This window comes from Salvia hispanica, chromosome 6, assembly GCF_029641045.1.
Source record: "Salvia hispanica isolate PSC_SH4W2 chromosome 6, Shi_PSC_v1, whole genome shotgun sequence".
In the NCBI taxonomy this organism is placed as follows: domain Eukaryota; kingdom Viridiplantae; phylum Streptophyta; class Magnoliopsida; order Lamiales; family Lamiaceae; genus Salvia; species Salvia hispanica.
This window is the reverse complement of record NC_142697.1, coordinates 2,978,395-3,003,751: the sequence shown is the minus strand read 5'-3', so window position 1 is coordinate 3,003,751 and position 25,357 is coordinate 2,978,395. Positions and strand designations below refer to the sequence as shown.

Sequence of the window (25,357 nt, the reverse complement as noted above, 5' to 3'; positions counted from 1 at the left end):
CTTTATCTGCAACGAATATTCTAATGAACTGTAAACTTAGTCCTATTAGATTTTTCCCTAGTATTATGGGTAATCAGCCAACTACTTTGATCATAAAATAATTGGTTTATCATTCAACAGTGTTAGGTCCTAGTCCATTACTTCAAGAGTGAACTTAAGTTTCTCTTTCCATTCAGAGAAGCTAGTTCCATTAAGTGCGGGAAAATTTGAGATAAACATACTAGTAGCAAAAAATATATGTTTTTACATTATAAGAGCAATTAAGAAATGAATGCTCACATATAAAAGCTTTGAATAATAACACGAACATTAATTTGAAAACCCATATCATGAGGCAATTATGAAAACTCCTTTGGGTAGTCTTCATACAATTATAAAAATCATGCTTTTAATATTCATATCTTAGTTCAATAATTGAGTAATAAAAAATTGGCGTTACCTTTGGGTAATCGACACCAATTTAAATTATTAACTTCATAAGTGTTTATTATGTTGCAAAGACTATTTCCTTTGGGAATCTAGACCTTGTAACAAACAAACTATTTAGATAATGAATAGCCACAACAAGCATGATGATTAATTGCATACATAGATTTTCATATTAACTTGATTATAAACTCTTCTCATTTTACCTCACTTTGGTGATTGCAAAATAAACATAATATAATCAAGAATGTATAGCAATTAATTGCTTAAGCAGGTTTTTACTTAATTTGATTATAAACTCCTAATATTTTACCTCACTTTGGTGATTGTAAAATAAACATAATATAATCAAGAACATATAGAGATTAATTGCTTAAACAAATTTTAATATGAGTTTGATTATAGACTCTCCTTATTTTGCCTCACTTTGGTGATTGCAAAATAAACATAATATAATCAAAATACATATTAAAACGAGAATTGAATTATATAATCATTCATTCCACCGTCTCGGTAGATTCATAATCATGAAACATTTAATTGAAATCTTAGTTCATCAATGCATATATTCAAACTCAATTTACATAAAATATATACACAATCAAAATACCCAAATTAATTCCATATACATAAATAGAATCAATATGGAAACAATATATTTCAAACATGGAAGGAAAACCATTAGTTCACGATAGAGAACATTAAAATATAAATTGACAATTCATCAATTAAAATATCCATGATTAAAACTATGAAAATAAGATTTTGATAAACATAAATCCTCAAAATCAATATGCATATGATGCGTGCATAATTATATGAAAACATAAATATATTTTTCACTGTTTTCTTGGTAATTGAAATTAAGAGAATTAAAAATACACACTTACTGTACAACATATTCTCTCGAATCTATGGCATCAAATAACCATCATTCAATTTAAATTTCAATTTGATAAGCGTACATAATTAGACATATAAAAATACGTAATACACGAATTGAACCAACTGAATTTGAAATCACAATCCATTAAAATGCCGACAGAGATTTACCGAAACCAAATATACAATAATACATAAGTCTCAATTAAGCATATGAATTCATTAAAGTCACGTAATACATGAATTGAATTCAGAATTCATACTATGCCAACATATTAAAATCACCGATTCATTCATAGCAATTTATTAAAATAAATTAACAAATATGGTTTTCAATCATACGAAAATACATGAGTTCTCAACCATGCTCTGATACCACATGTTGGACATAATTTATCATCATATATTCAAGAAGACATAATTGAATATAAGTAAAGCAAGATCTTCGAACATCATGTATTTCACGTAAAACCATAAACATAATAGGATCGAAACATACCTTGGCGATCCATAGCGGAAGCGAATGAGGAAGGAGGAGACGATTTCCTTGAACTCCTTTTTTTGGCGTAGTAGCGCAGCTCCAACTCGAAGGATTTGTTTCTCTCTCTTTTCCTCGTTTATGTGTTCTCTATAATGTGTGTGATTTGATGGGATCCCACACTTGTATTTATAGGCAGAGAGAGGACAAACCCTAATTATCAAACCCTAAAAGCCCTTTCCATCAAAGAGGCCCAAAATAATTTATTCATAATCATAAACTTGATTCTCAAGTCTCACGTAAATCACAAACATTATTCCTTACTTATATATTCCTTTCCTTAATATATGATAGGAAATATATGATTCCCAAATCAGTGACTATATATTAGTCAACTAACAATCGGCCATATACAATTATATATAACCTCAATTTCCTTGTTAGTCATAGGAATCATATTGTGAATTACCATTAATTGACTAATTAATCACATGATTAGGAAACATCCCAATAACAATAATTAATTAGGGAAAAATGTGTCTAATACCAAGTTAATGTATTATATTAAATATCCAATTCTATTTAGGATTCTATCACATGTCACATATGTGAGACATAAAACTTACATTTAGTATTAAAAAATAAAAAAAAACGAATTTACATATGGCAATTTATAGACCATTAGATCTTTAAAATCTTATGGGGTTAAATTAGTTGTAGTTACGTTGCATGTACTACCATCACGCGGTTAAATGCATTTCAACCGATTTTCATCTCCCTCCGAGTATCTATAGTGATTATTAGTTGGTTGCAGTTTCAACTATTAGTACCTCATTAATTGAGCTTCTAGGAAAAATATGATAACATAAATGGTAAATCTCTGTTTACATTAGCCAACAAAATTGTTTTTTTGTTCTCTCCTTTCTGAAGTAAATGCATATGAATCAAATTATGTGGACTATAAATTGAATATATACAATTTTAAGGAAAATAAAGTTTATGATCAAATTTCCTACAAATCTAATTAACTCAAAAAACCTCCTAGCTATTCTTGAGATAGGAATTGGGCATCATTACTCTCTGTCTCAGATCCATGGCTCCATTCCTCTTGCAGATGATGATGATGATTCAGTAGTGAACTCCTCGTCCTCCTCATCATCATAAACCGGAGCAAAGGATTCAATCGGATTGAAAGGGACAGATTGATCAACATCAACTCCGGCATCATCATCCAAACCTTGAAGGAAGGGATGAAGCAGCAGCATTTCACAAGTGAATCTGAAGTTAATAAGTCTAACAAAGCAGCCCTTGAGAAAATGGAATGGTTTGATCAGTTTCCATAATTCAATCACCTCCTTGGACACCCCATTGCCAAATTCAATCACCTCATGCCCTTCTCCTATCTTTGGAAGAGGATAGAAAATCGAATGGTTTGATCAGTTTCAATGGTTTACATATATATAGAGTAGAGCAAGGGAGGAAGATGAGTATGCATGGGACATACCAAAATTTGATCAAACTTAGTGACTTAAATGACTACTAGCTCTAAATTTTAGGTAGAATTAATTAGTAATTAATGTAATTATATTTTAATTTAAAATTATTTTTTTGGTAAGTACTCCCTCTGTCCCCCATTAAGAGTCACACTTTTCCATTTCGGTCCGTCCCCAATTAAGAGTCACACTTCATTTTTACCATAAATAGTAAGTAGGTCCCACATTCCACTAACTCAACTCACTCACATTTTATTATAAAACCAATATAAAAAAATGGGTCCCACATTCCACTAACTTTTTCAACCAACTTTTCTTTACATTTCTTAAAACCCGTGTCCGGTCAAAGAGTGACTCCTAATAGGGGACGGAGGGAGTAAAAATTAACTAAAATTTGGCATCGACTCCTAATTAGACTTAATATTGTTGACATAGGACTACAAAATATATCAATTTGACATAGCGTAATTTTTTTAGTATGTCATTAAAATATCAATTAGATTTAATATAGCGAATATACGAGTTTTAAAAAAAATGAGTAAGGAATCTATAGACCTAGAATTCCCTCATGACCATGTACATATATTAGTTTTGAATATATCTCTTTTATTTAGTTAAAATTGGCTGGGAGCACGCAGAAGAATGTAAATACTTCTAAAAAAAAGAGGATTTATAGAGAAAAAAGAGTAATGCACAAATAATATCCAAAAACAACCGTAGTAAATTTAATTAAATAGCACAAAAAATTGGAATGAAAGAATAAAAAATAATCATAAAAAAAGCAAGAAATTAAAAAAGAAGGTGATAGATGATCACAAGGCGAGTTGGATGAAGAAGCGCGGTATCAACCATGCAGCCATGTGCTTGTAGCTTTGCTGAGTCATGTGAATGCCATCCCAACTCAGATGTCTATCAACATTTTCACACACAGTAACATTAATTCCACCACACATTCTTTCCAAATCAAAGTTGTATTTTCCTCCTATTCCACAACAAGCCTTCTCTACCTCATATCCATCATGTTTTCCCAATTTGAGAAGATGTTGGTAAGCATTGTAATAGTCACCGTAGACGATGATTGTATTAGGGTTCTCTTGTTTGAGTTCGTGAATGGCTTTTTGAAGACGCTCGTTGTGGTCCTTTGCAAATTCATTCAGCTCCGTCACGCAACTTTGGTTGTCAAGGGGAGCGCCTTGGAATGCTGTTTTGTATATCGGCAGGCAGCCAATTGGAAAGTTTCCGGGAACAACCAATCTTGTTGCACCCATCTCTATTACTCTCTGCAACATTATTGATATTAATAAATTTCAATAGCAAATTAAATCATAACTTTTCACCGTTTTGCAATTGATTAATATTCTGAATAAATTTGTTTGTATTATTTATGTTCGTTTATCAATATGTCTTCACTGAATCATCTAGCAAATTTACCATTATAATGTAGAAGAATGCAAAATTTTAGATACGAAATATTAATCAGGAATTGTAAAAGGTAGAAAATTGATAATTTAATTTGATATTTTTGAAAAATGACAAGTTTCTCTAATTGATGCAAAGCAATATGTCAACTCACCTTAGTTCCATTAATCACGGCTTCAACCACTTGAGGAACCATGCTTTTCAATTCCTTTATTTGTTTTCCTTGAAAGATGGCGTAATTGTAATCGTTCCCACCGGTTTCTCCCACCATGAACAGTGCCCTTTGGAGTTTCTTCCAACAATCTATATATACTCACCAAACCAAACCAAACCAATTATATACGTATTCTACAACATATATATAGAGTATATAAGTACTAAAACAAAGGGTATATACATATATATGGTTTACCTCTCTTATCAACACATATGGAATTGAAGTAGGACTCCATCCAATCCAACTGGACGCTAAGTGAACTATTCGTCACCGGATTTGTTATGTTAAGAGCAGCCAACGTCTCAGACGGTAACGCGGTGGAACCAGCCAAGGCAAAGTTTAACAATCATAATTATATTAAAAGCAACTATAATAATTAACAAAAACAATTTAGTATTGATCTTACCAATATAGTCGATCATTAGAAAGCCGCCCTGTGGCTTCCTCAAAGAACGTTTGGCCGTACGGCAGCCTTGCGAAGTTCGTGGAGACCCCAACACGATACTCTCTAATAAGATTTCCAGTATCGCTAATTGAATCACCAAGTTGGTAAATCTCATTAAAATTGCAATACCTCAAAACGTCTGGAATAGCGCCAACGCATAAAACCAAACCAAAAATAACCAAAACACTAAATATAGATTTAAACGCCATTGACAAAAACCTAAAGTGGATATCACAAGAAAAAGGCAAACACCAATGTATATAAGAGGCTTATTGAATTCCAAGTTATCACAAGAGAAATTCCAAAGTTACGAAAAAGACAAACACCAATATATATAAGAGGAATATCGAATTCTAAGTTTGAAAGGATTAGCAATTGATATAGTTATCTTTTTTAAATGATATATTGTATTAATTTATGCTGAAGATAATAGTGTATATTAGTATTTTTTTATGCGTATTATAAGGGATCATGAAACATTATGGACTAAAGGAGTACATGTAAAAGCATTTTAAAAAGGAAAATAAATCTCGTAAGTACTCCTTTTTGTAACATGGTCTATGCGCAAGGTTAATTACCTATCAGAATTTAAATTTCGATAAACTTATTTGGTACTCCATCAAATAGGACTCGAATTGAGCTAATATTCTATCGTTACTCTAATTAAAAAAAAGGTAAACCATATCTCTTTTTAATAAACTAGATTTCTAACAACAATCAAACAATTAAACCATAAAAATGAATATCGGAGAGAACTATAATTCTATTTTAACTGTAATTTAACTAGATAAACCATATCTATTATAAACTAGATAAACCATATCTCTAATAAACCATAATCAAACAATCAAGCAACGGAAAGAAATACAGCATAGACGATCCATATGAGAAAAACTCTCAACAATGGCAGCGTATTCCACCTAAGTCTCATCATATAAAATATAAAGGTATACACAAGATTTAATTAACGTCCTATACACATGTGTTGATCTTGTTTATGTAGGTTTTGAAGAAAATTCTTTTTGTTAGTTAGGGTTTTTAAGTCCCATTATCTTCTTGTGAATATTTTGATATGTAAAAAAGGAGAAAAGTTTAAGAGTCTATACAATTAACTTTTGATACTACTATTAGATTTCTATTTGATAATTGCTTTGGAGATCAAATTTTGATCTGTTTTTCTTCACTTCTCATTCATTGACTAATTGTTGTTCCCTCCTTGCTTACATTAACATACTAACCGGCTGCGATAAACTTGACAAACATATTTTAGCATTACACATTTGATAAACTAATAGTTATGGGTCTTACTATCCACTAACACTACTTTAACTACTTTTCTCCTCCTATTTCTTACTATATCAATTTTGTCTTAATTCCCGTGTCATATCATAGGCCTATATTTTTATGTGACAGAGTGAATACAATAATACTTAATAATTAATTAAAGTCGACAAACTACAAGACTAAGCATACTTTTATAAGTATTTGGGTCGTTGAGTTTAACACCTCGTCCGGAGTGCGATGGGTTCGTGTTGTTTTGGACGTGGTTCTTCTTCTTTCTCTCTCGCCCTTGTTGCTCTTCTTCCTCTTCATGTAATCAGTCTTCTATACTCTTACCATTCATAGTAAAATTTCTACATTGGTGTTATACATATTTGTACCTTGACGGTGTTTAGGACGGTTTGATCTATGGACCCAACGTATAAGGATTGACATCAGAATCTAGTTTGATCACTCCAAGAACATGGAAACCTCCAATTTGTATAATAATTATTCTCTTAATGTGTATAATACTCCTTCCGTATCATAGTAGATGTCACACTTTCATTTTTAATTTATCCTACAAAGATGTCACATTTCCTTTTTTAGAAAAAACTATTTCTCATATTAATATAAATTTATTATTTTCTCTTTCCGCCTAACATACAAAACATCTTCTAAAATCCCATGCAAACGAATAATTAGGGTTGTCGAGCGAGTGGGAGCTAGGGAGGTGATCGACCGGCGACACGCAGACGAGGATGGACTCGTGCGCGTCGCCGGCAAGACCGCCGGTCCCGGAACGCCTCGGGAATCGCGGCTAACGAGTGGGAGAGTTGGAGCGATTACGCGGCGACGTGAACACGAGCATGGGCTCGTCCACGCCGCCGGCGAGATCGCGAGCCAGCAGTTCTCCAGCGTTCGCGGCGATCGACGGTGTGGGCAATCGACGCAAGCCGCTGCTCGTCCGAGAGCAGTGGAGACCGTACCGCCTGCAAGAACCCTAACCCTAACCTAACCCTAACCCTACTTCGACCCAAGTCGTGCGACGCCGATAGGGAGCGGCTCTGCCTTGAGCGGTGGCCGCTGCAACTCAGCAGCGAGGTCGCATGGGTGGAGGGATACGCCGGAGTTGCACGGCTTCAGCCGCGCGCTGTGCGAAGACGATGGAGGGAGTGTCGCGGCACTTCGGTGCCGGAGAGGGATAGCGGGAGCAGCCGCGCGTCGCGCGGGCTGCCGGCGACAGCTGGACGGCGACAGAAGTCCTGGCGTGATTTCGTTGTTCGTCGTACGTGCGAACCTCGTGCGACGAGATAACGATGAAATCTCAATTTTAATGATTATTTAATTCCTAAATTAATAGAAATCTTTAAAATACTATTATTTAATTGAAATAAAATATTTTGGGAAGATTTCTCTAGATTTTAGGAATATTTTGATTATTTTCTATATCTATGAATATTTTATATCCTAGATGATATAGATAAGAATAATTAAATAGTTTCCTAAATTATATTATATATCTAGAATCCTAATTAGGATAGATATGTAGGATTTCATTAAATAATAAAATATATTCTCTTCCCAATCTTAAATAAGGAATTAATTTAAGTTTATTTATTCATGTCCGTAAAAGATATAAATAATTAATTATTTTAGATAAATCTTATAGAAGACATGAATATGGATTAAACTTTAGTAATTAATATATTATCCTTTATTAAGATGTTTAAAAGATTATAAAAGATTTAATTATCCAGTTAATTAAATACCAACAGAATTTAATTAAGCCTTTAATCTGCACTAAGGCTAAGGATAATTAATGAAAAACCATAACTTAAATATCTAAGCGATAATTACGAACTAAGTTTGTATATGGTCTCCATCGATTGGTCCACAACTTATGAAGCTGATTTCTAATATTATCGCCACCCATGCTGTGGGGACAATAATCCTAAGAAATAGCGAGTTCATATAGGTGGACTTCTCATTTGTAAATAGTATGGACTAGAAAGTAGTTTCCAATATTATCGCCACCCATGCTGTGGGGACAATAATCCTAAGAAATTACAAGTTTCAGAAGTTCAAACAGAATTTACGAGATAGCTTGGTCTTGTTATCAACACATGAGCATTGTTATGGGAGTGTGTTGTAGAAACGAGATTCTGTAATGCTAAATCTGATGGTCGTGCTTAGGCAATATTTGGCGGCCATGCCGTGCTGCGGTCTCTGGACTATTCGTCGGTGTTGTGACCAGTAAAAATGTTAAAATTTTAATGCGTATTGACCTCTGCTTGAGGGTACAAAATTTTAATTTTACAGTTGTGAGAATTTGAAAAGTTTTATGGTTTAATCTACTCAATTTCTTCACATAAGTTTATGACAAATGGTAAATATTCTGTTTTGCAGTGCAACCTAAATCGTCAACATGTCTCTTAATCCTCTTTCTGCAATTCTTAAAGAAAACAAACTCGAGGGCCAAAATTACATAGAATGGAAACAAAATTTGGACATCGTTCTCACGGCTGATGAGTACAAGTTTGTGCTCACTACTCCTCGGCCCCCAGTGCCGGCGGCTAACGCCGCGCAGGCAGCGCGAGATGCCCATAGACGATGGCACAAGGCGAATGAGATGGCTAAGTGTTATATGTTGGCCTCCATGTCAACAGTGCTTAGACATCAGCATGCCGCTATGGCAACTGCCACCGAGATTATGGAAAATCTCACGAATCTCTTTGGTACTCAGAATCGAACGGCTAAGTCTCAAGCCTTTCGGAGTATCATGTGCAAGACTATGAAGGAAGGCTCGTCTGTGAGGGATCATGTCCTCGAGATGATGAGCCATCTCAATCAAATTGAGGTTTTGGGAGGCGTCGTTGATGCCGAGTCCCAAGTTACTATTATCCTTCAAAGTCTGCCCCCTAGCTTCCAGCAGTTCAAGCTCAACTTTGAGATGAACAAAAGGAATTACACCTTGGCTGAGTTGTTGACTGAACTTCAGTCGGCGGAAGATCTCATGAACCAAGCTAAGGCTGCGATGGTTAGTTCGTCACATCGTTCCTCTGGCCCTAGGCCTGGCGCATGAAAGAAGAAAGTGACAAACCAGGTCGCACCTAAAGATGCTAAGGGAAAGAAAAAGAGGAGGTCGGGAAAGAAGCAGACCGGAAAGTGTTTCAAGTGTGGAGAGAAGGGGCATTGGAAGCCAGATTGCCCTAAAAGGAGCAAGGCTACAGGTATGCACCAAGCTCTAGTTGTTGAGTCATGTTTGGCTTCGACTTCTTCTCATACTTGGGTTATTGACACTGGAGCTACTGATCATATTTGTTTTGATCCTGACTTAATGCAGGTGACGAGACGACTATATGATGGAGAGATCGAAGTCCAGCTGGGCGACGCTACTAAAGTGGCGGCCGTTGCAGTGGGAGACGTTTATTTGCGTTTTAGTAGTGATAGATTTTTGATTATGAAGAATGTTTTGTTGATACCTTCTTTTAGAAGAAATTTAATTTCAGTTTCTAAATTGGTTTTTGATGGATATTCGATTTCTTTTAATGACAGTTGTGTTATTAAGAAAGATGGTTCTTATATCTGTCGTGGTATCATGGAAAACAATCTGTACACAATCGTATCTACACAATATAATGATCGCAAATTAGAACTCAATAATGCATCGACAATTTCAAAGAAAAGAAAAGAACCTTCAAGTTCAATGAACGAAACATACTTATGGCACCTTGGACTTGGTCATGCCAACCAAAAGAGGATTCAAACACTCGTGGATCAAGACCTTCTTAAAGGGCTAGATACTGAATCATTTTCCACGTGCGAATCCTGTTTGGAAGGCAAGATGACCAAGAGACCTTTTAGAGTGAAAGGTAATAGGGCCAAGGAAGCACTAGAAGTCGTTCATACTGATGTGTGTGGACCAATGTCAACCGAGGCAAGAGGTGGCTTTCGTTATTTCATCACTTTTATTGATGATTACTCGAAAGTTGGATATGTTTATTTGATGCACTTTAAGTCTGAAGCTTTTGACAAGTTCAAGGAGTTTAAGGCTTATGCTGAGACGCATCATGGAAAACGTATCAAGAGCCTGCGATCTGATCGCGGAGGCGAGTACCTCAATGCCGAGTTTTTGGACTACTTATCAGTAGAGGGAATTGAATCCCAAACGACTGCGCCGGGCACACCTCAGCAGAATGGCGTAGCTGAAAGAAGGAATAAGACCTTGTTAAACATGGTCCGATCGATGATGAGTTATGCACGACTGCCCATTTCGTTTTGGGGACATGCCTTGCTTTCCGCAAGTCATATCTTAGACAATTTACCGTCAAAATCTGTTCCTGCTACTCCATATGAGTTGTGGACTGGGCGTAATCCCAATCTAGAACATCTCAAGATATGGGGCTGTCCAGCTCATGTTTTGGAAAAGGATCCAACTAAGCTGGGCTCAAGGACAGAGGTATGTTTGTTTATAGGGTACCCCAAAGGTTCGAAAGCTTATGAATTCTATAGTCTCCGAGACAAGAAAGTCATTGTGAGTACTCACGCGACATTCTTAGAGGAAGACTTTGTTATGAATCATAAACCCAGCAGTGAGATAGCCCTTGAAGAGCTTACTTCAGTCACAAGTTCCATTAACCAAGAACAAGTACCTATAGTACAACCAATTCCCGAACCTTCAACTTCTACACCTAATATTGTAGTGCCGGGCCGCAGTGGGAGGGTCTCTCATGAGCCCGAAAGGTACATTGGTTTGGGAGAATCTATGGATCACTCCTTGGACAGTAGTGTACCAGATACCTGGAATTTTAGAATTTTGCAGAGGCGCAGGCGGATATCGATCATTGCGAATGGGTGAAAGCAATGGATTCGGAACTACAATCTATGATTGACAAAGACGTCTATGATTTGTCCGTCCTACCCAAAGGCTGTACTGCCATTGGGAGCAAGTGGATATACAAACGTAAACGTGGACCCGATGGACGAGTTAAAGTCTTTAAAGCAAGACTAGTGGCTAAGGGGTAATACCCAAAAGGAAGGTGTCGACTATGACGAGACCTTCTCCCCAGTGGCCATGCTCAAATCGATCCGGATACTGTTGTCTATAGCAGCTTACATGGATTGGGATGTGTGGCAGATGGACGTTAAGACTGCGTTCTTGAACGGTAGTCTTGAGGAGACCATCTATATGGAACAACCCGAGGGTTATGCCGTCAAGGGCAAAGAGCACATGGTTTGGAAGCTTAAGAAGGCCATTTATGGTCTCAAGCAAGCATCTAGATCATGGAATCAGTGCTTCGATCAAACTGTTCATAAGTTTGGATTCGAGAAATGCCCTAACGAAAGCTGCGTGTACAAGAAGGTAGAAAAAGGGAATGTGGTGTTCTTAGTTTTATATGTAGATGACATTCTTCTAATTGGAAACAATAAAAAGATGTTGTCATCAGTTCGAACTTGGTTGTCTAACCAGTTCGAGATGAAGGATATGGGAGATGCGGGTCACATCCTAGGTATCAAGGTCCTTAGGGATCGTGAGAAAAGGACGTTGTGCTTATCCCAAGAACCCTACATCGACAGTGCACTTAGTCGTTTTAGCATGCAAGATGCCAAGAAAGGTTTCTTACCTTTTAGACATGGCATCCATTTATCTCAAGAGATGTGTCCCAAGACAGCATCTGAGATAGCAGAGATGAGAAGGATACCATACGCTTCGACAGTTGGTAGTCTCATGTATGCTATGCTTTGTACAAGACGTGATATTTGCTTTGCTGTTGGCATGGTAGCAAGATATCAATCAAATCCTGGCCAAGGACATTGGACTGCAGTAAAGAACATACTCAAGTACCTTAAATGGACTAAGGACTATGTTCTAGTTTACAAAGCAGGTGAGCTATGCCCTTTGGGATATACTGATTCAAACTTTCAAGATGATCAGGACTCGAGGAAATCTACTTCTGGTTATGTGTTTACCTTAGGAGGTGGAGCCGTAATTTGGAAGAGTGTAAAGCAGAAATGCATTGCAGACTCTACCATGGAAGCCGAATATGTGGCCGCTTCGGAGGCTGCAAAGGAGGCTGTATGGCTCAAGAACTTTCTTATGGACTTAGGTGTGGTTACGAATCTGCCCAAGAGCATCATCATTTATTGTGACAATTCTGGTGCTGTGGCTAATTCGAAGGAACCAAGAGCTCACAAAGCGAGCAAACACATTGAGAGGAAGTATCATATCATCAGAGATATAGTGCAGAGAGGAGACATACAAGTGGTCAAGATTGCGTCAGAGAACAACCTGGCAGATCCTTTTACTAAGGCATTGGCGGTCAAACCGTTCGAGCGCCATGTAGAAGGAATGGGAGTTCGACTCGCTCGAGACCTCAACTCGCTTTCAGTATAAGTGGGAGAATTAGACGTAGTGCACATTTTTTTTGTATACTAAGTGTAACGCCCCGGAATTTAAAACCCTAATCTTAGAGCCCTAGAATTAATTGTTGATGACGTGGAATCGAGAATGCTTTAATTTCATGAGATGAGTCTATGTTGAAAGTTTTAAAAGTCAAACTTGTTGATTTGATGATGTGGCATGTGTTTTATTTATTGTTATGTGGCAAATTAATTGTTTAAAGGTGAGTGAGAATGTTGGAGAAAATTTCCATAAATACTTGTCACCCTAATTCTTGTGAATTTCGAACCCTAGCCCCTTTTGTGGAGGATTTCTATTTTCCCGGATTTAATTTAATCCTTGGGATATTTATTTAAATTAAGTTCTAAGAGCCAATTATTTCCTTGTTTAGAAACACAAAAATCGAGCCCCCTTATTTCATAGTGATTTTTGAAAATCACTATAGTTGGGAAGGAATGTATTTAATTGATTTTATTTGCTCCCTTACTTAATTTCCTTCCATACCTAGAATTCAATTATTCTACCAAATCTTTCCATATTTCAAGAGAACCTTACCATACCTTATTTTAATTGATAGTCAAAATCCATACCTTGTTTAAATAGGCTAGAAATCGCCTATTACCTTGTTCCATGGAGGATTTTCCTTATTTTTATTTTGCTCCATAATATCTTATTCTATATGGAAAAGTACCAAAAACAAAACCATGGCTAATTAAACTAGCCTAATTTTCGAAAATAGGGAGATATTGCCATCTCCTATTTTTGTTAATTTTCCTTCTCTACTTCATCCTATTATTTTATTTTATTTAATTATAAGGCAAAAGATCTTACCAAATATTCTATTCTTATTACCTAAAGATCTCATTGGACTCTATAAATAAGAACCAACCCCAACCCTAGCCCCCATAGTTTTCGAAAATCCCTCCCCCATATGCTCTCTCAATTTTCTTCCACTTTACTCCATAAATCCTTCATCTTTTGAGAAGAAATCGAAGTTTAATTCGTGGATATTGAAGAACCAAGCCTATACTTTGTTTCTACCGATCGATTTTCTCTAAAAAGGTATTTTCGTTTAAGAGTTATGTTGTTCTTCTTATACCTCTCCTTTTCTTTTTCTTCCAACCGATTTAATCGGTGTTCTTGAACCTTCATGCATATTATTGAGAGAAAACGGGATAAGAAGGGATATGGAACATGTGTGTGTGTGTGTGCCGAGAGGGTGAGGTGTGTGTGTGTGCCGTGTGTGTGTGTGTCATGCGTGTGGTGTGTGTGTGTTGAAGTGTGTGTGGTGTAGTATGTTCTTGATGGCTAAATACTTTTGCATGACATATGATGATAGATCTAGGGTTGAGATGCTAAGAAATATATGTATGCTAAGCGTGACTTGAAATTAGTAATTCATGGTGAGTGCGACTTGAAATCTATTGGTCATGAAGATTTAGGTGAATCGTTGGGAAAGAGAGAAGTAACGAGACATGCATAAGTTAAGAATTATAATTGAACCTAATTTGTGAATACGTGCCTATGTGAATTTAAAGGTGAAACCTCGGTTGCGAAGCCAGATAACGGGAAAAGCGAAACTACTTGAAATCTAAGCAGTCAAGGTGGGCTTTACTCTCAAAAACTCTCTTTTATTTTGTCAAAGATAATTATCGGAGCTATAAGGGTGGTTTAACTGTTATGCCATGCCTATGTTTGTTTTATTGTGAGATTGTGTGCCTGATGCCTAGTTTGTGAGTTCGCTCCATTGGGCTATAGGGCTATGGATATGATATACGAATTCGGGTCTGAGTATGGGCCGCAAACGCTACCAGGCTGTGTACACGAGGGGATCGGGAGCCGTCCTAGCTAGTCGGCCGGTCTCGTGGGCGAAAAGCGTGGCCACGCTTTCGTCGCACCATGGAAAGATTGTGATATGTGATTGTGGAATTTGATGAGAAAATGGGGAGTTATTTTGACTGGCCAGTCTATGGAAAATATTTTGTGATACTCGTGATATTTCTCTTAACTGCTTAAAACTCGAGTTCACTTGGTAAGGGTGGCATAACTTATTAAATAAAATGTTTTGGCAATGAGCTCACTGAGTATTTCAAAATACTCAGCCCTGCATGTGTTTTCCTATGTGCAGGTTGAATGATGACGAGCGGTGGCGGGTGTTGAGCAGCTTAATTAATAACCATGGATGTGTTGAACTCTAAGTGTAGTTGTGTCACCATACATAGCTATGCTCCTCTCTTGGTCGTTTTCCGCTGAATTTTTGATACTCTTTGGAATTTCTTTTGGGATATTTACGTCTTACTTTTGTTTGTGGCCTTAGCCCTTTTCTCGTGATTTTGTCTTGGATACTATGTCGTACTCTTAAGGTTTTGACCATCATTTATGATATCTATCTTCCTTTAATTTCTAGGTTAAGTTGTTGCATTAAATACTCTGATATTTCTTCCAAATCTTTTGGTCAGTACTCTCTAAATGAAACCCTAGCCTATGTTTACTTCTTTTGAGTTGGTGTCGGGTAGCAGCCGCCGCATTTATTGTACCCTAGGAGAGCGGGCTGTTACAGTTGGTATCAGAGCCTCAGTTCTTTCCGCTCTGGACCCAAGAGTCTTTTTGAACTTTAGGTTGTCTTTGTAGTCGTGTCGTGGATAAATTAAAACGTGGAAAAGCTCAACACCGCAACTCGTATCATTCAACCGCGAAGAAAGAGGTACTAAATATTTTGTGATTTATGTTTGAAACTTGATGCTTTTGGAAACGCTGTGAATGAGAAGTAACGTTTTCCTAATGAGGATATGTTGAATATGAGAACTTGTGAAAAGCATGCCTTATGTGTTAAGAATTTTATGAATGCGAAGCGATGCTTCTTGAATGTTTGCTGAATGTTGTATGAGAACTTGAAATGCGAATGTGATTGTTTGAGACTATGTTGGCTTGTTGTGATGCCTAGACTTGGACTTTCGAACCTAGCATGCTTTAGCGAAACGATCACAGCGCGTGAACCAACTCTAGGAACGCGAAAGAACTAGCTTAAGGCCGTTTGTGTACATGAAGACTCGACGAAACGTGAACAGAAAACGCACGGTAAGATTTTCTTGCTGAGTCCTTTCTTGGAATAAATAAGATATTAATTAATTAAGTCCATAGCAGACAATAATTAATTAATGGATGTTTCTATCTTAAGCGCGGGAAATAAATATAATTTATTGAAAACCCGAAGTACTTGTAATTTCGGATTTGGATGGGGAGTGCAGTATTACTTCTGTAGTGGCTGCTCGTAATATTCCAATTTTAAGCTTATAGTAAATTGAGTTTAATTTAATTAGTAAAAAGCTAATTGGAGGAGCCCATATCCAAAGCCTTCCATAGATCCCTGTCTGGGCCCAATATGTGACTTATTATAAATAAGAGAATAAAGGAGACAGAAAACATACTAATGATTTTTTCTCAAAATTTTTGGCCCCTACTCCTTGTAGTAGTCGAATTTTCTCTCCTCCGAGGGAAAGGATTTATGTCTTCTCTATTTAAGTCCTAGTGCGCTGGTGAGATCAGCCCACCCTGATATCAGTTCACAGTCCGGGAACCAGTCAGAAGATCCGTGGTTTTGTACTGAAGATCTTCACGAGGAGAAGGCTTGGGAAGAATTCAAGACTGAGATCTACGACAAGTACGTACCCAAGAGTTACCGAAAGGCGAAAGCCGCTGAGTTTCACAATCTCACCCAAGGACGTCTGTCTGTAACCGAGTACGACCGTGCACTTTGTGACATGACCCGCTACGTGCCAGAACAGACCAATACTGACGTGAAACTGGCCGATAAGTTTCGTGAAGGTCTTAGGCACGAGATTAGGATGGCTTTGGCAGTTCGTGGAACCCTTACGTACGCCGAGGCGTTAGCCCTCGCTTTGGATGTAGAGGCAGCAATGCCAAAGGAGAAGAGCGTAGGGAACACCGTGACGACACTGCCCCCGCCGCGACCCAACCATGATAAGAGGAGATGGGAGGGGAGTAGGGTTCCCTACGACAACAAGCGATACCGCCCCACTCAGAACAGGCCACCGTACGAAGGAGGACAGTCTTCGTTCAACCCAAGGAGTGACCCCCGTGCCAGACCACCCCAGTGCAGCGTTTGCACGAGGTACCATTTCGGGGAGCGTAGAGGACCGAACCCGACGCGGTGTTTCAACTGTGGAGGAAGCGGTCATTTCTCGAGGGAATGTCCGAGCAAGGGAAACGGATCGAGACGGAACCACCAGGGTTTTCGTCAGCAGCAAAGAACGCCACCTACAGGCTCGGGAGTGAGCCGGAACCAGCCCCTGCGGCTGCAGCAACCCGACCGCCCAAGACTTCCAGCCCCGGCTAGAGCGTACGCAATAGAGCAGAAGCAGCCCAAGGTCGAGCAAGGAAAGCCCGAAAATGGAAATCTAGCAGGTATAGGCGAAATCCTTGATACCCCCGTCGTTGTTTTGTTCGATACAGGCGCATCTCATTCTTTCATATCCGAGTTGTGTGTTCAAACCCTAAGCTTGCCTACTAGGAAATCCGAACATAAGATGATGGTGTCCTCACCAGTAGGAGGAATGATAGAGATCTCTCGTTTTTGCTTGAACATAGAAATCGTACTAGGAGAACGTAGGTTAGTGGCTCGCGACCTGCAAGTTATGGCGATGAAAGACGTTGACGTAATCCTAGGAATGGATTGGTTGACTGCGAATTTTGTGACAATTCGCTGCAAGGAGAGGCTAATAACCCTGCAAACTCCGGGTGCGAAACCCATCGTTTACCACGGAATCTCGATGAACCGACGAATAGCTATAGTCTCCGCGTTACAAGCCACTGCTATGCTAAAGAAAGGACGCCCGGCCTATCTTGTTTATCTCCACGGAGAAGAGAAGGAGGAAGCGAGGCTTGAAGACGTTGCTGTCGTACGAGATTTTCCCGATGTCATTCCCGAGGAATTACCTGGACCGCCGCCCGATAGGCAGTTAGAGTTTGCGATCGATCTCGAACCTGGAGCCGCACCCGTATCAAAGGCGCCGTACCGCATGGCACCTAAGGAGTTAGAGGAGTTAAAGATTCAGCTGCAAGAGCTCATGGACCTAGGTTTCGTTAGGCCCAGTGTTTCGCCATGGGGCGCACCGGTGCTCTTCGTTAAGAAGAAAGATGGGTCAATGAGGATGTGTATCGACTATAGAGAGTTGAACAAGTTGACCCTCAAGAATAAGTACCCGTTGCCAAGGGTAGATGACCTGTTCGATCAACTCCGAGGAGCCGGAGTGTTCTCTAAGATGGATCTGAAGTCCGGATACCACCAGTTGAAAGTGCGAAAAGAGGATATCCCTAAAACCGCTTTCCGTACCAGATATGGTCACTATGAGTTCGTCGTGATGCCGTTCGGTCTAACCAACGCCCCAGCCGTGTTTATGGACTTAATGAACCGCGTTTTCCACCCGTACCTAGATACGTTCGTCTTAGTGTTCATAGATGATATCCTAGTCTACTCGAAGAACGAGGAGGAGCACGCGGAGCACCTACGGATCGCGCTGGAGACGTTGAGGAAGGAGAAGTTGTACGCCAAATTCAGCAAGTGTGAATTCTGGCTGAAGGAAGTCAACTTCTTAGGGCACATCGTGTCAGCAGATGGAATCCGAGTGGACCCCGCCAAAGTTGAGGCGGTGCAGCAATGGAAGTCGCCATCGACGCAGAACGAGATTCGGAGTTTCCTGGGTTTGGCAGGATACTACCGAAGGTTCATCGAAGGATTCTCGAAGATAGCGAGACCAATGACCCAGCAGCTCAAGAAAGGAATCAAGGTGAGTTGGACGCCGGAGTGCAGTATTACTTCTGTAGTGGCTGCTCGTAATATTCCAATTTTAAGCTTATAGTAAATTGGGTTTAATTTAATTAGTAAAAAGCTAATTGGAGGAGCCCATATCCAAAGCCTTCCATAGATCCCTGTCTGAGCCCAATATGTGACTTATTATAAATAAGAGAATAAAGGAGACAGAAAACATACTAATGATTTTTTCTCAAAATTTTTGGCCCCTACTCCTTGTAGTAGTCGAATTTTCTCTCCTCCGAGGGAAAGGATTTATGTCTTCTCTATTTAAGTCCTAGTGCGCTGGTGAGATCAGCCCACCCTGATATCAGTTCACAGTCCGGGAACCAGTCAGAAGATCCGTGGTTTTGTACTGAAGATCTTCACGAGGAGAAGGCGCTAGCTATCTTCGATTCTTTGGAGAATCATCAAGGTATAATGGCTAAACCTTAGAACAGCATGTTTTAGGTTTCAATTAATTTAAAGCATGTTATTATTTGAGTAATCAGAATCTAGTTTGATCACTCCAAGAACATGGAAACCTCCAATTTGTATAATAATTATTCTCTTAATGTGTATAATACTCCTTCCGTATCATAGTAGATGTCACACTTTCATTTTTAATTTATCCTACAAAGATGTCACATTTCCTTTTTTAGAAAAAAACTATTTCTCATATTAATATAAATATATTATTTTCTCTTTCCGCCTAACATACAAAACATCTTCTAAAATCCCATGCAAACGAATAATATTCCCCAAGTGTGCCATCTATTATGGGACGGGGGAATAATATTTATTAGTTAACATATACTCCCTCCGTCCCCGATTAAGAGTCACACTTTTCCATTTCGGTCTGTCCACAATTAAGAATCACACTTCATTTTTACCATAAATGGTAGTAGGTCCCACATTCCACTAACTCACTTCACTCACATTTTATTATAAAACCAATATAAAAAAGTGGGCCCCACATTCCACTAACTTTTTCAACCAACTTTTCTTTACATTTCTCAAAACTCATACCCGGTCAAACTGTGACCGCTAATGGGGAACGGAGGGAGTACATAAATTTATACATACAAACGAATCGATAATGATAAATAAATATATAAATAAATAATGAACAATACTCCATGTAATAATATTGTTGTTCAATTAAATTATAATAATAGATGATAGAGTACTAATATAGACTAAGAATGATAGAGATCTATCATGTAGTTATAAATAAATGACATTTATCCCATATTGAAACAAAGAGTAACACATCCAAGAGTGCATGGTTATAAAATAGAATAACCCAACACACTCTCTTCCAATTTTAAGTATGAGCAATTGATTTTTATAAATAAAAACTGATTTGAAAAATCAATTTCCTAATTTTTTTTTTGTTAAAAAGCTGACAAACCACTAGTTCTGATGTCACGACCGCACTTTGCTAAGGATGGCAAAGCCGGGAACCCGTGATTAGGGGTGGGAATTAAGAAGAGGGAAATAGAAAGGGGATAAACAATGACTAAATATTCACTTAGAAATAAAGGGGAGACAATTTCAAATAAACTTTTAATCACCAAAACTTGAATGGAAGTCTTACTCTTCAATAAATAATTATCAGAGTACAGAAGAACACTCGAGGTTAACTAGAATCTTAATACGTAGCGGAATGAACACGGTCACACGTATGGGGACATGCACCGCCTAGAGCCTCTACTTAAAATAAAAGGAAAATCATAACTCTGTTCAGCATTCTCCACCGTCACTGCTCAACCTGCACATTTAGAAATATATGCAGAGCTGAGTATAAAAATACTCAGTGAACACATTGCCGAAATATACATACATAAAATGAAAATATTGTCATGCCATCACAGTAACACTCGAGAGTTTTCTCTTCAAAGGCCCAAGCTTACTAAATTATTTGTGAGCTAAAGTTCGACTGAGTTCTTTCTGTACTTTTGCCATACCTGAACACCAAGTGCCGTGGAGATGGTGCTCTCCCACGGTCACCTACATCTTTCTCCAGCCGGAGAGGTGGCCACCTCCCACGGCCTCCATAACTTTATTTGTGACCCGTAGAAGGTGGCCACCTCCACGGCCACTTGTGTACACTAATCCGAGTAGGGACACCACCCTCACTTGAACCCGAATTCGATTCTTACGTTCCAACCAAACAGATAGGCATAAAACAAATCATTTATGGCAAGACAACATCATTTACATTAACAACAAACATAGATTCACATTTTCATATTTTCATCCACATTAGTATGTAGGATAGAAAAGTTCACATCTATTGCTTTCTAAGAATTTTAGAAATCATTCTCCAGTTCTCAACATGACTTTCCTCGCAGGTCTCTCTTTTTCAAAAAAATAAAATAGCAAGCTAAATTTAGTTTTAAGAAAGATACTAACTTGATGATATGCATTCTTTTCCTGATCAGTCTTCTCTAAGTCTTATTTAATTAAATCGAAGAATTTGATTATTGAGAGAATTAACTCATCAATCAATTTGTTTATTCTTGCCGGGGTTCTCTTTAATCATTTTGAAAATATTTCACATTTTATTTTCATAATTTAAATTGCACACTAGCTTATCAATCTGAAAATTAAATTTAATTCGAAACTAGCTCAAAGGATTATTTTGTGTCTCCTAGCATAAAAAGAATCACTAGTGTTAATTTCACATTAGGCTCCAATAATTTCCTTTCATCCCCAGTCCAAATAATTATGAGTTGGACTCTTAGTGTTAATTTCAGTTCAAAGAAACAAATCCCTAGTCCGATCCGGAGGCCCAAAAGAAAGAGCTAGGCCTAAGACCCTTCTTCTCCCTCCTCACTTTCTTCATCTCGAACCCTCGTTTTGGAGAGAGACGGTATTCCCTCTCTCTAAACCTCTCGCCGTCAGCCTCCGGCGACACCTCTTCTCCAGCGATCATTCACCTTCGATCACTTCATTCTATCAACCTCTTTCCCCTTCTCTCTCCCTACCTCCCTCTCTCTCTTGCGACGACTACCGCCACTACCACGCCTCTCGCTCGCAAAGCCGCTTGCATGCGGCGGTTGAGCTCATTGCCGTCACTCTCTCTCCCTCAGCGTTCTCTCGATGTTTTACGGAACAAGAGATTTCTCTCCCTTCCCGTTCCCGACGTCGTCACACAGTGCGTGCGGTGGTTGCTGCGGATGCGTGACAGCAGTTGACCACCGTCGCCTCCTGACTTTCTCGGCCCAGCCTCGCGCCGCCTCCAAGGATGTCTCTGGCGAGTTTAGATCCTTCTCTCTTTCTCTCTCTCACAGCCTCTGTCTGAATGGAATCTCCGCCGCTGCACGAGTCACCATATGCCGCGCTCGGCCGTCAGCTTGGGCGGCCTTCTTTTTCTCGCACGTCATCATCGCTCATCGCTGCATGAGACGGGTCTCGACACCGTCGTCCTTCTATGTGCTCGACGGCTTCTCCGGCAAGGTAAAGCTCCTTCCTCTCGCTATTTCTTATTATTTAGATTTACTTATCGAACATTAAAATTTGACTAATACTACCTCCGTCCCCCAAAATTTGCTACACTTTGACCCGACACGGATTTTAAGAAATGTAATGGAAAGTGAGTTGAAAAAATTGGTGGGATGTGGGTCCTACTTTTAAAGTATTAATTTTATAATTAAATGTGAGTAGGAATGAGTTGGTGGAATATGTGGTCCACTACCAAAAATGGTAAAAGTGAAGTGTATCAAATTTTCAGGAACGGACCGAAATGGTAATATGTATCAAATTTTTAGGGACAGATGTAGTAATTTCTAATTTGACAGATTGGGTAATTTCTAACTATTCTAAGGTAATGGTATTTTCGTGGTCGTCGCCCAATACTCAATACTCACTGGAGTTGTCGCCGGAACTCATAGCTTCAAATATAAGCTTTCCATCTATGTACTTATTACTTTCATAAGATGTATTTTGGTTATTTCATGTCTTTGGATGAACTTAAGCATTTTTTTGTTGTTTTAGAAGATCATGTGGGTGAAAGCTATGTTGTTAAATTCCTAGATCTTGTTGATCTTAATCGAGACAGATTCTATATTTCTCATAAATTTTCTACATGCATGCTTGGTTTTTAAAACTAAATATAATATAGGTAAGGAGTTAGAGTTGTTGGATTGATAACTTGGTTTCCAACTAGCTGCAATTTTCTATTAGTGTGTATAGACGCCCCAAATTTTGGTTGGATTAAGCGTTTTATATCACCAATAATTATAACAAACATCACAAATTTTGACATGTGGCAATGTATTTGACAAGTGTCAAATACAAGAAGGAGTCACGATGGCATACGATGGCAGAGGTGTATTGTCTTTTTCATCTATTCACTTTGCATATATTACTTCCGTGTCACTCCTCTTTTATTTTTATTCTTCTTCTTTTTTTTTTGGCCAAGTAATGTCTCTTGATCTATAGTAACCCACCTCTAGTTATGTTTATTTTTGAGTTTAGGCACATAAACGTGAAGTCTTAAAATTGCTCGGAGGTGTAGCGACGCACGCCATTGTCGAACAAGCTGTCCGAGACATGCATGATCTTCTTATTTACTTATACTATAGATTAGCATATAATATAATTATCTTGTAAAATTTATATTCTATCAGACATTAAAATTCTCACTTTGGATTTATATTTTCATTTATGTAGGATCATTACAAACTTCAATTTCTTATGAATCACAATAAATGATTCGATGGAAAACTTTTTATTTACAAATTCCAATATTTTTTTTAACAACTAATATATGAAAATTCTTCATACGTCATTTTCTAGAAACTATATATATAATATTTCGTTACGTATGATTCTTAGCATTAGAACTCGTACAAAAACTCGGGTTGTTACATCTGAACTGGAACCTAATGGGATGAGGTTGACAGCGGAAGCACAAATAAATCAGAAAATTAGATCTATTTAGAAAATTATTTAGACAAAACCTATTCGCGTAATTATCACATACATAATGCTCAAAACTTGAATTAAAATATGCTTTTGATTAATTGAAACCTAAAACATGCTTTTTTTACGGAGATGATTTAATATCTTCTTGATTCTCCAAATAATCGAAGTTTGCTCGCTACTTCTCCACATGATGATCTTCAATACTAGACCACGAATCTTTTGACTCGTTCCTGAACTATATTTCGATACCAGGGTGGGCTGATCTTATCAAAATATATAGGACTTGAATAAAGAAGATAGAACTCCCACACAAAGTAGAGAGGGAAAAACCGGCCCCTCCTAGAGAGAGGGGGAATGAAAATTCTAAATAAAAAAGTATTTTGTGTCTCATTTATTCTCCTATATCTATTAAGTTCGCTCTGGCAGATATCTATGGAGGTTTGGATTAAGCCACACCCAATTGGCCCATTTCTAATTAAATTGAACCCCAAATTTAATTCAAGCTCATATTGGAATATTATTATCAACCACTACAGTAATAATATTGAATTACCCATCCAAATCCGAAAGTACAAGTAATCTGGATTCACTTTTAGAAAGTTATTTCTCACGCTAAAGATAAATATCCATTAATTAATTAATAATTGCCTATAGACTTAAATAATTAATATCTTGTTAATTTCAAGAGTGGACTCATCAAGAAACACTTATTTTTTATTCATGGAATAATCAAATTCCAACTAGCTAGGTTCCGAATAATAAAACATTGTTTCGAAAATAAAATAAGAGTTTTTACCTCTAACAGTACCGGCAAAAAACCACTGGTTCCAGGTTTATACTTTTTTTAAACGTGAACTGCCAGTTTTTTAAACTATGAACATGTCTAGTTGCAGTGGTTGGTAGGCAGGCTGAAATCGCGATGCACTCACCTACTTCAATATGGACAACGGCTGCTCAAAGAATGATGGGTATACGTTGCCCCAGTATGGATCCCCGGAGGGATTGCACGGCGGGTGCCTGTAGCTTGTAGTGTGGTTGTGGATCAGGTCGCGTCGGCGGACAGAATACTTTCACCCGACAATCTGTGTCGTCCAAACATATCTAAAATTTATCCATGGCATCTATCAATCGATCAAGTTTTGTAATGATAGAGTCCCTCCATTGCGAGAATTTTAGGAGCGGGATCTCGGGGTTGCGATGGCCGTCTTCAGTTAGCACGAGGCACAAGCTCTCCTTCTGTATGATACCTGGGGCGAGAAGTACCGATAACCACATTGGCTGGGCTGCTTTCGTCCCCCCTAGGCATGCCCCATGGGCCATTGTTGGCGTATTGCGGGGTCGAGAAGGTCTAACGGCGGGTGAACGTTGTGTGGGGTATTGTGTAAGCGGTGTGGCGAAGCTATTCAGTAGGGAAATCCAGACCAGGTAGCGGTTGTGTATGGTTGTGGTTGAATTGGTGATGGTTATAGTCAGCGTAGTTGGACGAAATGATGATTCATGATTGCAATCGGAAGATGTGATCACGATGAAAGCACTAGTTGTTAATGGAGTTTCCCTTGATGGTTGCCGGTGGTGATAGACGATCGGTGG

At 38.3% G+C, this 25,357-nt stretch overlaps 1 pseudogene; it reads right to left on the bottom strand.

Moving 5' to 3' along the window:
- Positions 1-4,091: 4,091 nt before the first annotated feature.
- On the bottom strand, positions 4,092-5,569 carry LOC148923050 (GDSL esterase/lipase At5g03980 pseudogene; annotated as a pseudogene).
- Between the last annotated feature and the right edge of the window lie 19,788 nt (positions 5,570-25,357).